The sequence below is a fragment of the Balaenoptera physalus genome (genome assembly GCF_965194825.1).
Source record: "Balaenoptera physalus genome assembly, chromosome: 6".
Lineage (NCBI taxonomy): Eukaryota > Metazoa > Chordata > Mammalia > Artiodactyla > Balaenopteridae > Balaenoptera > Balaenoptera physalus.
The window spans coordinates 59,431,459-59,445,534 of NC_138885.1; the positions used below are offsets into that span (position 1 = coordinate 59,431,459).

General features: G+C 34.9%; 1 protein-coding gene across 5 annotated transcripts in view; it reads left to right on the forward strand.

Annotated features, from left to right (window-relative positions):
- The window catches only part of LOC309662305 (sodium channel protein type 2 subunit alpha), a 162,090-nt gene that overhangs the window by 53,439 nt on the left and 94,575 nt on the right, over positions 1–14,076 (forward strand). The window contains exons 1-2 of one of the 5 annotated variants that reach the window (XM_082464835.1): positions 13,161–13,276; positions 13,970–14,073. The exons of 1 other annotated variant lie outside the window; for it this stretch is intronic. The gene's annotated coding sequence lies outside the window, so the exon portion shown is untranslated. Of the gene's footprint in view, positions 1–11,822; positions 13,135–13,160; positions 13,277–13,684; positions 14,074–14,076 lie in introns of those variants that run through there. 3 more of the 5 variants (XM_082464838.1, XM_082464840.1, XM_082464836.1) reach the window with 3 other exon arrangements.

The window sequence follows — 14,076 nt, forward strand, 5'->3', positions numbered from 1 at the left end:
ATATATGTATGAATTATTACTTAAATTTATGTTTTTTTAAAAGTCTCCTCCATTTCTATATTTTTATTATTATATCTTATTTCTTTTGTGAACAACCAAAAAATCTGCTTCTTATCAGTGATAATTTAAATGACCTTAGTATTCTTTCCTGTATTTTCCAATCCAAATCTTTTCTTCTTTTTTTAAAATCAGTATCTGCACAAGACTTTACTCAAAAGATTGAGGTGATCAGATGAATTTGATCTTCTCTGTTGTCAATCTTAAGTTAACTGTATTTTCATCCATTTACTTGGACTTTTCCCCATACTTAATGTTATTCTTCTTGATTTCAAAGCTTAATGATTTATTCTTTGTTCTTGACCCTGTCCTATCCTCATATTCCAAGAGAAAGTCCCCTTAAGCAAGTACCCTCTCCATATCTTTAATTTCCTATTCTTCATTAACTCCTTTTGTTCTGCCTTCGAGCAAGCATAGCTCTCTCTTACATTGAAAAATGATGTGCTCTTTGGTTCTATTTTGTCCCTGTTTTTCTTCCCTTGAAAGTGAATTTCTTAAACAAGTTTTGTGTACCAATTTCCTTTATTTCTTTATAACCTACTTGTTGCTTATCTACTCTCACTACTGTACTAAAATTGTAATCTTACATGTGTATTAGTTTAGTATTTTCATATTAATATTTTATAATATTTAAGATATTTTATAATATACATTTTTCTTCTTAATATTTCATTTTCCTTCTTAAAAACTTCAGCAAATTGCACTGACCTTTGGCATTCTATTTGACACCTTCCCCGCTCTTGCCTCTAATATCCTTCCCTGATTAGATCTGCAATTTGATGTAGGCAAGAACTTCCACTTCAGTTCAATTGATCTTTTCATTTGCTATTGCCCTGACCTGTCTTGTTTTCTCTTGTAGGTCAGAGCCAAGCCCTGCTTAGGGCTGAGCCTTTGATTATGATTTCCCTTCCCATAGGAATGTCCTCTTCTTCTGGTACAGCTTTTAAAGCTTAGCCTAAGTTCCACCTCACCTATGAAGCTTTTGTTTATCACTTCAGCCCTCAATGCCTTTAACCTTTTATAAACAGTGAAGGATATAAAATGAAATCTTTTGGGGGGAGAGTCAAAATATGTAAGTTGCACTCTTGCATCTGTTGTGTATTTGCTGTGGCCAGTGATATAACTGACTAAAAACTTTAGCTTCTTCATCTATTAGATGAAGTTATTCATACCTCCCTGATCTACCTCCTAGGGTTGTTGTAAGTGATAAATATAACATATATACAAACATTTTGTTAAATTAAAAAAAATCTGTCACAAACAAATCAACTTGTTAGCTGTATTGTTTTTGTACATTTTTCTCTTATGCTGTTACTGGACTCAGTACTGTCATTTAAATTTCCATGTATTTATTTGGACTAAATTAGGTTTCAAATTCTTTGGGTGGGGCTGGGGGGGCAAGGAAGATTGACAGTGATATGATCAAAGACCAAAAAGAGCCAACTCCCAATTATCTTAGAGCTAATTATCTTAGATGCATAATTGGCTTGTACTTCCCTTTAAAGTGTGAATCCATGTCAGAGGAGCTTATATTCTTATCTCGACCACATGGAGAGAGTAAATTGAAGATACCTGATAGAAACACTCTATCAACTGAAAGAGGGTCAGCAAGAGAGTGAACAAAGATGGTTAGCTTGCCTCAGCTCACCCAGGTCTGGCTTGGTGTAGTCACACAGACTTACTGGAAAACAGGAGGTAGAAGAAAGGCAGTAGAGCTTGGGCTCATCCCATTTTCTTTAGTTGAAGTATAATTTGCATAAAATATGAATTAGCTTGAGTCTTGACAAATGTATTCCTTGTGTAACCACCATCTTGATCAAGATGTAGAACATCTCTATGCCCAGAACATCCCCAATGCCCTTTCCCGGTCAATTCCTTCTGCCTCCAGAGACAAACACTGTTCTGATTTCTATCACCATATCTTAGTTTTGCCTGCTCAAAAACTTTACATAAATGAAACTGTAAAGTATGTGGTGTTTTTTTCTTGGCTTCTTTCACGCAACACAATGTTTTTTTTAGATTCAGACATTTTGTTGCATATATAAGTAGTTCATAACATTTTGTCAAGTAGTACTCCATTGGATAAATACATCTTTATTTATTTTTCATTAACCTATTGATGGACATTTGAGTTGTTTCTGAGTTTTAGCTATTATGAAAAAGGTGCTATGAACATTCCTGTATAGGTTTTTTTTGCTTCTCTTGAGATTCTCAGCAGACTGGATAAAAAACAAGATCCAATGATATGCTGTTTTTAAGAGAGACACATTTTAAGTATAAAAATACAGACGGGTTGAAAGTAAAAGAATGGCAAAAGATATAGCATGTAAACACTAAGCAAAAGAAAGTTGAAATGTCTATATTAATATCAAATAAAGTAGACTTCAAGACAAGGAATATTAATACAGATAAAAATGGTCATTTCATTGAGATAAAAGGTCAGATTTGTAACGAGACATAGCATTCTTAAATGTGTATGACAAAATCATAACATTCTAAAACAGAAGAAAAAATTGACAGAACTAAAGTGAGAAATAGACAAATGCACAATTATTTTTAGAGATTTTAACAGTCTTCTTTCAGTAGTTGATAAAACAAGTAGAAAAAAACCTGTAAGGACATAGGAGACAAATAGTATTATCAATTATCAAACATGAGGCTCAAATTGACAGTTATAGAATATTACAATCAACTACAGAATATACATTCTTTTCAAGTGCACATGGAACTTTCACCAAAGATCATATGCTGGGCCATAAAATAAGTCTCAATCTATTTGATTATTTGGCTACAATGGAATTAAGTTAGAAACCAATAACAATAAGGCATCTAGAAAAAGTCCTTTTTTTTTTGAAAAATTAAGCAACTCACTTTTAAGTCAATCCATGAATCAAAGAAATCATAAGGAAAATTAGAAAGTGTTCTATACTGAATGACAGACTATAACATGTTAAAAGTCTGTGTGTTTATGTCTTTTAACTATAATGTTGTCTCAGGACCTGATTAATCAAATTTACATTTTCTTCAGAAGAATTGGGGAAGAGAATGGGCAGAAAAGCAGACTAAAGGCTTAGAATTATAGGGATCAACCCACCATCAGCCAGTGTTTTTATTTTACTACTGTTGTTATTGAGTCACTGTACCTTGGTTGAACTAATAGGTAATATCCTTTCAATGTCAATAAGAAGAATGCTAAATAAATGTTTTGGCAATTTCACCCTGATAAATCCCGTACTGGGATGTGTATGGTGCTTCCATTTCCATCCAATGAAACACTAGCAGAAATAGTCTGGATAACGTTAATATTAACAGATTATAACTAAAGAGTAAGTTAGATGGTGATTAAAGAGTTGAATAGACAACCAAGGAAAATTGAGAAATCTCTGTTCTGAGATCTGAGACAAAGCCATCTGTCTCTGATTTTAGTTCAATCCTTAATGAATATAAGTAGTCTGACTAAATGATCTCTTGGGAGGCCCCCTTCCAAACACAAAACCTATGATTTTAATTAGCATTGGTTATGGTGCCAATACAAGGAAAAGAATTTGCTCAGTGCCATAAAGAAAGTAGGGGTTTAATTCTAAATATAAATCATATCTTCTAATTTGCAAATTCTTTTATTTGGAAGAACATTTTCTCTATAGAACTCAAACCATTCTCTCTCTCTCTGTATCTTTTATGAGAAACCAAAAGAAAATTCAGTTTGCAATTTGTGATCATGATTCGAACTTTTTAAAAAATGTGTGTCATTTCTTGCCCTTTGATAATTTTCAAGTGATGAGGCTGCTTTTACAGACTGGTCCTTGCTTTTAATGATTTCAGTAGATTTTGGTTGGGAGTGAGAAAAATAAATGGGAAATGTCATTCATGAGTATGAGCCTGGAAATGAATATGTAGAAGGCAAATGATCACTTTACTGGGGAGAGGCGGTATGTTTTCCTGAGGCTTTTGCCCTTTTCCCCTTTTAAGCTTGCTATTTTTCCTGTTTTAGTTTGCAGATGAAACTGGTACAGCAATATGGTGGGAGGGAACTCATGTGACCTGACATATGTGGGCTTCTGCATCTATGTGCATGGATAGAGAGCTGTTCAAAATCTAACCATCTTATGAGTTCTAACCATACTTTTATAATTCACATACATGGAGTTATGTAGGGAAACTTTTAAACATAGAACGTAAGTGGTCATTTCTTTTTGTTTAAAATACCCTTTCTCCATTCATTTCTACAGGCAAATTTAATGTTTTAATAATATGAAGAAAAATAATAACATGAATAAACAATGTTATAGGGCTCTACAGTTCAAAAAGTGGTTTACTTTAAATAATCTGATTTCATCCCAACAACAACATTATGGATTTGATCAGGAAAGGAATTATCCTTGTTCTAAAGAGAGGGGGAAAAGAAAGAAGAAATAGAAATAAAGAAAGAGAGAGAGAGAGAAGGGAGGGAGGGAGAGAGGCAGGAAGGAGCCCTTAAGGCTTGAGGGAAGAGTGGCTAATTCTCTTTTTGTTCTCTCTAAAATGTATTAGGAGTGATTAGAAGCCAGGGAATATTCTAGTGAAGATAGCTGCCACCATGTTGAATAGACAAATGCATTAGCAGCACACTTTTCATACACAAAAACAAACAAAAAGTTTTGTAAGCAATACCTGTTTCACAGCTGTGATTTTAATTGGTGCTATATCTTTTAATTGGTCTATTTTAAAACTGCGTCACAGTCCCAAAAGAATATCCCTTTTCTAATCTTTTAAAATTTCAACAAATATTTCTAGGCATCAAGGATAGGCAACATTTTGCTTTGCCTGCTTCTCTGATGTTGAGCTGCTTCTAGCTGCTAAATTTGGCTCCTGTATACTCTGTATCTATCCATAAGGCGGTTCTTGGGTCCACTCTGCGGACGGCCATCCAGTTTAGAATTTTCTGAGCCACCGGGCATGGCTATCCTGCTTTTAACATCCCCCTTTTGTGCTCAGGCTGAGGACATTGAGTGGCAGTGAGCTTTCCTTCATTTCTGGTATGATTGTTGCTTCTCAGGTTCTGGCTTGGGCTCTGATCTTGACATTTATGTCACAGGTGTCCCCGGTGAAACTGCTGGGAAAGCAGATGGCGGGCCTAACTGAGGCTGGCAGCATCTGCTGCTGTACTCACTGTCCCTGCTACCTGCTCCACTTTCTCCTTCCTGTTGATACGTGTTGCTTTGCATGGTCATTTCATTCTTTCAATGTTATTTACCTTTCTTTAGACCTTTCCAAACCTGAATACCTTTCTGCAACTCTTTCGATGCGTTTGCTTTGCTTGCAACCCTGTCATCCAGGAAGGCTCATGACGTGGCTGGCTTCTGTGAGTCCTTCAGGGATTTTGCTTGAATGTTACTTCCTCAGCAAGACTTTCCTTGACCACTCTATTTCAAATTACAACACACCCTTCTTCTCCCTCACTCTCTACCCTGTCTTTTTTTTCTCTCTCTCTCTTTCCTACATTATCTTTTTCCATAGCAATTACCACCACCTGCTATATTCTGTAATTAATTTTCTTGTACATAATCTGTAGTTCTAGGATACATAAAATATAAGCTTCATGAGGGCAGAGATTTGTCTGTAAGCATCTGGAAGAATGCTGGTTTTTAGTGAGCGCTTAAAAATTTTTTTGTTAAATGATAAACTGGATTGTAAATTGCAAAAGATCAGACTTCTAGCTTTATATTTAGTCTTATTTATTCTGCTTCATACGGTGTTATTTGTAAGAACTTGAAGGGGTCCTAGAGTCTGTCATACAGAGTGAAGTAAGTCAGAAAGAGAAAAACAAATACCGTACGCTAACACATATGGAATCTAAAAAAAAAAAAGGTTCTGAAGAACCTAGGGGCAGGACAGGAATAAAGACGCAGACGTAGAGAATGGACTTGAGGACACGGGGAGGGGGAAGGGTAAGCTGGGACGAAGTGAGAGAGTGGCATGGACATATATACACTACAAAATGTAAAAGAGTTAGCTAGTGGGAAGCAGCCGCATAGCACAGGGAGATCAGCTTGGTGCTTTGTGACCACCTAGAGGGGTGGGATAGGGAGGGTGGGAGGGAGACGCAAGAGGGAGGGGATATGGGGATATATGTATACATATAGCTGATTCACTTTGTTATACAGCAGAAACTAATACAACATTGTAAAGCAATTACACGCCAATAAAGATGTTTAAAAAAAAAAAGAACTTGACGGGTATAGGAAAAAAATGGAATAAGTAGCATCTTCTGTGTGTGCTGGGTAATTTACTTATCTTCTTCAATCCTCACTATAATCCAAGTACTTTGTTCAAAGAACCACAGCTAGAAAGTAGGAGAGTAAGGATGCAAACTAGTTCTGTCTGGCTCCAAAGTTACTGCCTTTTCTTCAGAAGCCTGGTGTACACCAAATAATAGTAAGTCAGTTAGAGCTCCTCAAAATGAGTGATGTTGCATAAATCAAGTGTAACTAGAAGATGAGTGCCAAAAAAGTTTGGTGAGAAAAAAAAGAACCTTAAATTAGCTCCCTAGAGAATAAGCAACAACCCCAAAAGAAGGAAATCCCAAACTATCTAGAGCCATAACCCTCTTGGCTTAAGTGCCTGGACCTCCAAGGTAACTAATTTTTAAAAGGAAGACATGTATCTGGACACATATTTTCACATATTTGCTGAAAATATATTTTTTACAATGTGAACTCAACAAAGGCAAATAGATTCATTCTTTATCCTAAAAAGAGGCAAGAAAAACTTCTACCATTGCTTTTCAGTGTTTTCTTATTGCATTCCAAGAAGCAGTAATTGATTGTATTTTTAAAACAAGCCAGATTTTGTTAAGATTCTTTTTTACTGTGTCTTCTTTCTGACCTCTTTTGGTCTAGTTATGCAAATGCAAATTAAGTCTCATTTTTAATTCAGTTCCACATATTTATGGAGAAACCACATGATACAATAAGCACTGGAGAAGAAGGTGTGCTTAGCAGGTCCAGACAAGCTCCCTGCCCTCATGCTGCTCATTACCAAGCAGCGGCAACCACTGATCGGGGAGACAAAATATTTTATTACAATCTTCTGGATGTTGAGTTATCTCTAATCCAGAATTTATGTAAAAGACCATAATAATTAATTTAATTTTGTCTTCATTTTTTTACTTTAGTAAAAGATAATTTGGTGCTCTGCTTTTTAGGCAATCATACAATCTGGAGGTTGGAAATATTTTTGGAATTATATATTCCAATTATTTGCCCAGACAAGCATCCTTTCTACAGTATCAGCTTGAATATCTCTGGTAACTGAGAGTTACTTCTTATTAAAGAGTAGCTGTTTTGCTTTATGCAGGTCTAAGAATTTGAACATTATTACTTATATCGAAACAGTTTTTTTCCTATGACATTCACATGCATCTTAGATCTGTTCTCTTGAGTCACAAGAGCCTGTTGTACATCCAGGCCACCTTCAACATCACAGCTTGTTCAATACTGTCTCTCTGAGATCTTTTGTTATTCAGTTCTTTTATTGGGTATCTACTTTGTGCAAGGTATTGCTTTATGAACTTCAAGAGTTACAAAGAGGAGGACATCATACACTTACCTCAAGGCAGTTACATAAATACAACAAATAGTGTGTAAAAAACAAGTGTTATTTAGCTCGAAAAAGTGAAGGACATAACAGGATGGAAGGATGTGGAAGTATTTATGGAAAATGCAATATTTGAGATTTAAAACTGCTATTGGTCTGATCAGGGTGGATTGGTAATATAGTGAACGTCAGGTCGTGAAAACAGCATAAACAATTGCTTGGAAGTGAAGATACAGAGATCACAGTGCAAGTTTAGGAAAACTTGAACAAATTATTTTGTCTTTACAACAGGTAGGGGTAGGTGTAGGGGTTGACAGGATGTCAGACTGGAAAGAAAATTTGGAGCATCCTTTAAATGTCAGGCAGGGGAATTTGTACTTTGTGTGGATGGTAATGGAGAATCCTTGACGATACTTGGATGAGGATGACAAATGTAAGGCTCTAGTTTCATTAAAACTGACCTAGAAGTAGTAATTTAGGGACAAATTAAAGCAAAGGAAAATGTATGTAGAGGTATGCCTTAAGAGGTAAATACTGCACTGTTTTTCTACCATAAATATAGCAGAAATTCAGAAAATGAAGAAGAAATTTCTTAACGTTTTCCACAACAATGGCTCGTGAAGAATTAATAAGATTGTGAAAAGCAAATACATGAATGTTGAACTTTCTGGGCTGGTGAAATAAGCTAGAGAAACAGAAACAAACATATCTGTGTATATGTGCACATGTGTGTGGTGTGTGCATGTGTGATGGAGAGGAGAGGCAGTGACGAGAGTAGTCTGACTTTAGGTTAAGGGCACGTATTAGGAAAGGTGAGGTCAGCTCAAACTACAGAGGTGCCATAAATGTACACAGTCAAGTATAAAGTTCTATATAACTGAAACAACGACCACAAAATCAGAAATCTAGAATTAGTTGGTGTCATGACACATAAATTATCCCAAAAAGGAAAGAAAGTGTACTCAGTAAAAAGACCAAGAAAGCTCCTGAATAAATATAGGGTTACGACTGTTAATTCCTCAATGATTTACTGAACGGTTTATCTCAGGTGAGTACTATGCTGGACACTTGAAACCACAAACAAAAAGGGATAAGATAAGGAAGATGGGGTAATGGAGAGAGAAGCTTTACAGAAATAACTTTAATAAAAAGTTCAAATGACAAACAACAGCACTAAGGTATCTCTGAAAAAAGGAAAAGAAGCCAGCATTTACTAAGCATCTACTATGTTCCAGTCATAGTGCTTAGTTTGTTCTTATAAATTTATTTCATAAAACTCAAAATGAGCCGTCATGTCTACTGATTAAAACACTGAGGTTCAGAGAGTTTAAAGCTTATTCCAGCGCAAGTCAAGCAACCCCACAATAGCAAGATTATGAAGGGGAAACTGAGTTACCCTAGTGGGTCACCAGTTTGCTTAATAGCAGTGGGCTTAGTATACCCTACAAACATCTTAGCTATAGATGGGGATCCAGTGACTTAAAAAATCAGACTTATTTTACATTATCCTTTTCAACTTGTGTATCAGTGGTACATTTCTCACTCCTGAGGCAAAATGGGACAATGAAGTATATTTGAATTTGAAATCAGACACATGTGAGTTTAAATGCTGGCTCTGTGTGACCATGTCAGGTTACACAGCCTATGTAAGCCTGGATCACCATCACATTAGAAAAGTGACCACAATACTACTTCCTTCACAAAATATTAGAAGAATTAAATGTGGCAACTAATAGCAAGAACCAGGTAGAGTGCCAGAATTTAGGTCATGCTAACATGATGTGAAGAAACAAATCCATGGTCTCTTACGCGCTCATTCTCATTTCTAGTTCTCTGTCTCTCTGAGGCACACACATGCGTGCACACACACACACACACACACACAGGCATGCACAAATTTTGTATCTAGGACACTTTGGAATGTAGCTATCTTTTGAGTATTGTTTTTCATTTCAAAGACCTGCTCCCGGCCCTGCCTGATTGTTCTCTCCTGGGGAAGATGCCCAGACATTCAGATTTACTATCACACTTATAAGGTTAGAGGCCACTTTTTTCTCCCCTATAAAAAAGGATGAGGGCTGAGGGGGACAGTTTTAGGTAACAATCCTCAGTTAAACAGAAGGAAGGAAGAAAACAGCTGGAAATATTCAAGCCTTTGGAGAACATGGAAATGTCTCACTCTCATGGGGAGGACCACACCTTAGGAAATTTCCTTCCTTAGTTGACTCTTAAGATCCAGAAGTAGAATTCAACGATTCTAGTATGATCGATCCATCAAACACAAACTAGTATGTAATCAGATTAGAGGTGAACTTCCAGTTGATAAGTCATTTTGGCAGGGTTGAAGTATTTCACGGATGTGAACATGCATTTAATATATCTGAAGATAAAGAAAGGATGTAGAAACAAGTTGCCACCCTACCTGCAATAAAATGAAAATGCTTGTATAAAAATGGAGGCATATTTCATATATAATTTATTTTTTCCCAGGAAATTTGATGAAAGTGATTATTGTTACCTTGAATGATATTTCCCAGGGATCATGATAGCATTGGGGTACATCTCTGCTAAAAAAAAAAAAAATGTGTTTAAAAACATAGCAGTCATTTAAAGGAATATCTATACTTTTATAAAGAATATTGCTCAACAAATATCATATGATTATAAAATATTGAAAATAAGGTTTTTAAAAAGTGTTGTAACTAAAACTAGCATTTAAAGAAAAATGACATTTTGTCTGAACAGTACGTACTGAGCATATGTCTTTTATTTTCTGTTATGCTCTTTTTCTAATCTGTAGTGAGAAAACATGTAAGTCTGGTAGTTCAGAACTTTCTCACTCTTACGGAAATTGTTAGTTATGGAAATGAGCTAGTGGATCAAGGTTAAAGAAAAAAGGATATACAAAAACACAGTAAGTGACAATCAAAAAGTTCATGAGAAAATAGAGTCAAACCTATAGATTAAGGAAACTAGAAAATACAGAAAATAAATCTCCAGGTAATACTTAGCAAATCTTTCCTTAGCTTATGTTTCCAGTATTACTTTAATGTGCTGAAGAAAATTAAAAATTACAATTGTAAAATAGGATTAAAAGATCACTTTCAGAAAAAGATATTCCTTAGTCTTTCTCAGCTTTCTTAACTCTTAGGTACAAAATCCTCTAAGTTTTTTGAGCACTTATCCACAATCATCAACTATAATATAAACTATTTTATAGTTATTTCCTTATCCATAAAATGTAATAAGCCAATAATTTTCTTAGTATAAATTTAATTTTAGAGTACTTATTAATATAAATGTGACTCTTTGTGGAAAGGAATTGAGTCATATACTATTTATTATTTCTTTGTTTTGTTATTGCTCTTTCATATCACTGTAATACAACTTTTTGTAGATATCAGCATGTGTAATAATATCGTTAATTTTTCTTTTATATTTTAATTTAGAAAATTAATGTTCCTCTTTTACAAGTGAGACAAATTTTAAAAAAAGAAGACATCGAAAGGGAAACAGAAATGTCATTGGAATTTAGAAATCCAATTCTTAATATTCTTTCCAACCACTTAAAATAATATTGCTTGCCTTTCCCATTATTTATGGGTCTTCCAAATATAGGGTCTGGTCTTAAAAGTTGTAATACAAAATCTTCTGTCTGAAAAGTAGTACAACTGAATGAAATTTAAAAACCATGTAACATATGTCATTTAGCATTCTCATAAAATGTCAGCATGATGTTAACAAGGGTCAGGGCAAATGCAAGAAAAACTAATATGCGTGACTTCTGAAAACATCATCCTGGGAAATCAGAAACAAGAGACTATGATTCTTATCTATATTTTACAAAAGACATTTTGAGACGGAAAAAATAGTCAGGTGTTGTTCATCGTATGTCTTGGATGTTTTGGTAAAATATTTTGTGTTCACCATTTTAAATATCCTAAGACACATTCACTGGGTAGGATCAATGGGAGAGAAAGGGGTGACCCTTCAATTAATGTAAATGCACATATCTTGGTGTGTTCCTGATACTGAGTGATTCCGGAAAAAGACTTAAGAAGCATTGCATGATGGTTAGAACATGGATTCTGTAGCCAGAGAGCATGGGTTCAAATCCTGACTATACTTCCAGCTGTGAGAACTTATGCATCTTGCAAATTATTTAACTTCTTGGTACCCCAGTTTCCTTATGTTTTAAGTAAGGATGATCACAATATCTACTTCATCAGGTTGTTATAAGAATTAAATGGTTTTATAGTTCTTAAAATAGTGCCTGGCAAAAAATAAGCACTGTGTATGTTAATCTCGCCCCCTCCCCACAAAATGTTTGGCAAAACACTTTGTAAATTTTTACTCCTTAGTTTATTTTTTGAATTAGAATCTTTTGTATAACAAGTTAGCCTACTGTTGAGCACATCTGTAAAGTAAGACCAGAATATGTAGATACAGGCATACCTTGTTTTTTTTTAATTGCACTTTGATTTATTGTGCTTTTTACAAATTGAAAGTTTGCAGCCACCCTGTGTTGAGCAAGTCTATTATCACCATTTTTCCAACAGCCTTTAGTCACTTCCTGTCTCTGTGTCACACTTTGGTAATTCTCAAAATATTTCAAACATTTTAATTATTATTATATTTGTTATGGTGATCTATGATCAGTGGTCTTTGATGTTACTATTGCAAAAAGATTATGACTCACTGAAGGCTCAGATGCTTCGAATTTTTAGCATTTTTTGGCAATAAAGTAACTTTAAGGTCTGTACATTTTTTAGATATAATACTATTGCACACTTACACTGAAGTATAGTGTAAACACAACTTTTATATGCACTGGGAAACCAAAAAATTCCTGTAACTTACTTTATTGCAGTGGTCTGGAACCAAACCTGAAATATCTTTGAATTATGCTTGTGTTCATTTGATAAATGAAGTTAAAGCTCATCATAGAGATTTGTAAAGTATTTTATTACAGTAGGACAACTTACTTTGAGGAAGTAATCTTCTAAATATCGTGCCTGGTTTCTAAGTCTTTATGATGGTATACATGGAAGACAATGAAAATTTTCCTAATGAAAATGATAACACTAGAAAATATGCTATATATGTGTATATATATATATATATATATACTCTCTGCACTCTCCATATTTATACATATAAAGAGAGAGAGAGAGGAAGAGAGTTACTCTCTTGAGTATTGAGGCACTGCAAATATGACCACTGTGTGACTAGACTGCATGCTGGCTTGCTTGCTTGTTTTAGTTGACCAGCATCAATCCCCTTTTATTCCAGTAATAGCACCCAAGCTCTGCATTTGAGGAATGTTTCTGTGCCACCACCACAACCCTGACTGTTCATAGGTTTCAAGTAGGATTTCCTCCCTAGTCCAGGATGAGACATTGGCTTAGGAGAAGCCAATCAAAGCACAAAGCATGGCATCACCCTGGACAGACTGATTATTTCAGAATGAGCATGTGACCCAACTGAAGCCAGTGAGATGCGGTGAGAGTTTTTCTGGGTCTTTGTTCTGATTGGATTTAAATCTGGGAGATTGGGAGGCCAGAGATGCTATAGCATCTTACTACAATGAGGAACGAAAAGCTATCACCATAGAAGTCAGAGCCTAAGGATGCAGTATGACTAGGTGCTGGTAACATCAATTGGGCATGCCTATAGCTAGCCCTAAACAATAGACCTTGACAATGAATTCCCATGTTGCTTTCCTTTCTTTCTTTTTTTTTTCTCCCTTCCTCCCTTCCTCCTTTTCTTTTTCTTTCTTTCTTTCTTTCTTTCTTTCTTTCTTTCTTTCTTTCTTTCTTTCTTTCTTTCTTTCTTTCTTTCTTTCCTTTCTTTCTTCCTTCCTTCCTTCCTTCCTTCCTTCCTTCCTTCCTTCCTTCCTTTCTTTCTTTCTTTCTTTCTTTCTTTCTTTCTTTCTTTCTTTCTTTCTTTTTCTCTCTCTCTTTCTTTCTCTCTCTCTCTTTCCTTCTTTCTTTGTTTCTTTCTTTTCTTTCTTTCTTTCTTTCTTTCTTTCTTTCTTTCTTTCTTTCTTTCTTTTTTTCTTTCCTATCTTCCTCTTTCTTCCTTCCTCTTTCTTTCTTTCTCTTACCTAAGCCACTTTGGGTCATTCTTTTGCTTCTATAACCAAAACAGACATGCTAGAATGAATTTAAAAATTCTTTTTGGCTATATCTTATTCTTGCTTGTTTCAATCAAATACCTTTTCTAATGAAAATGGTGAAGCTAGAAAATATGTAAAAAATATATTGACTTAATAATTATGACTGTTTCTGATTATAATTGATGCCACTTACTGATTTTTATTTAATCTTTACTTTAGGATTTAGTTACATGAGCAGGTGTTTTTATTTTTTGTTTTTGTTTTGTTTATGGCTGAATAAAGCTCACAGATTTTGAGTTTGAATCCTGCCTGTGTGATCTTAGGTA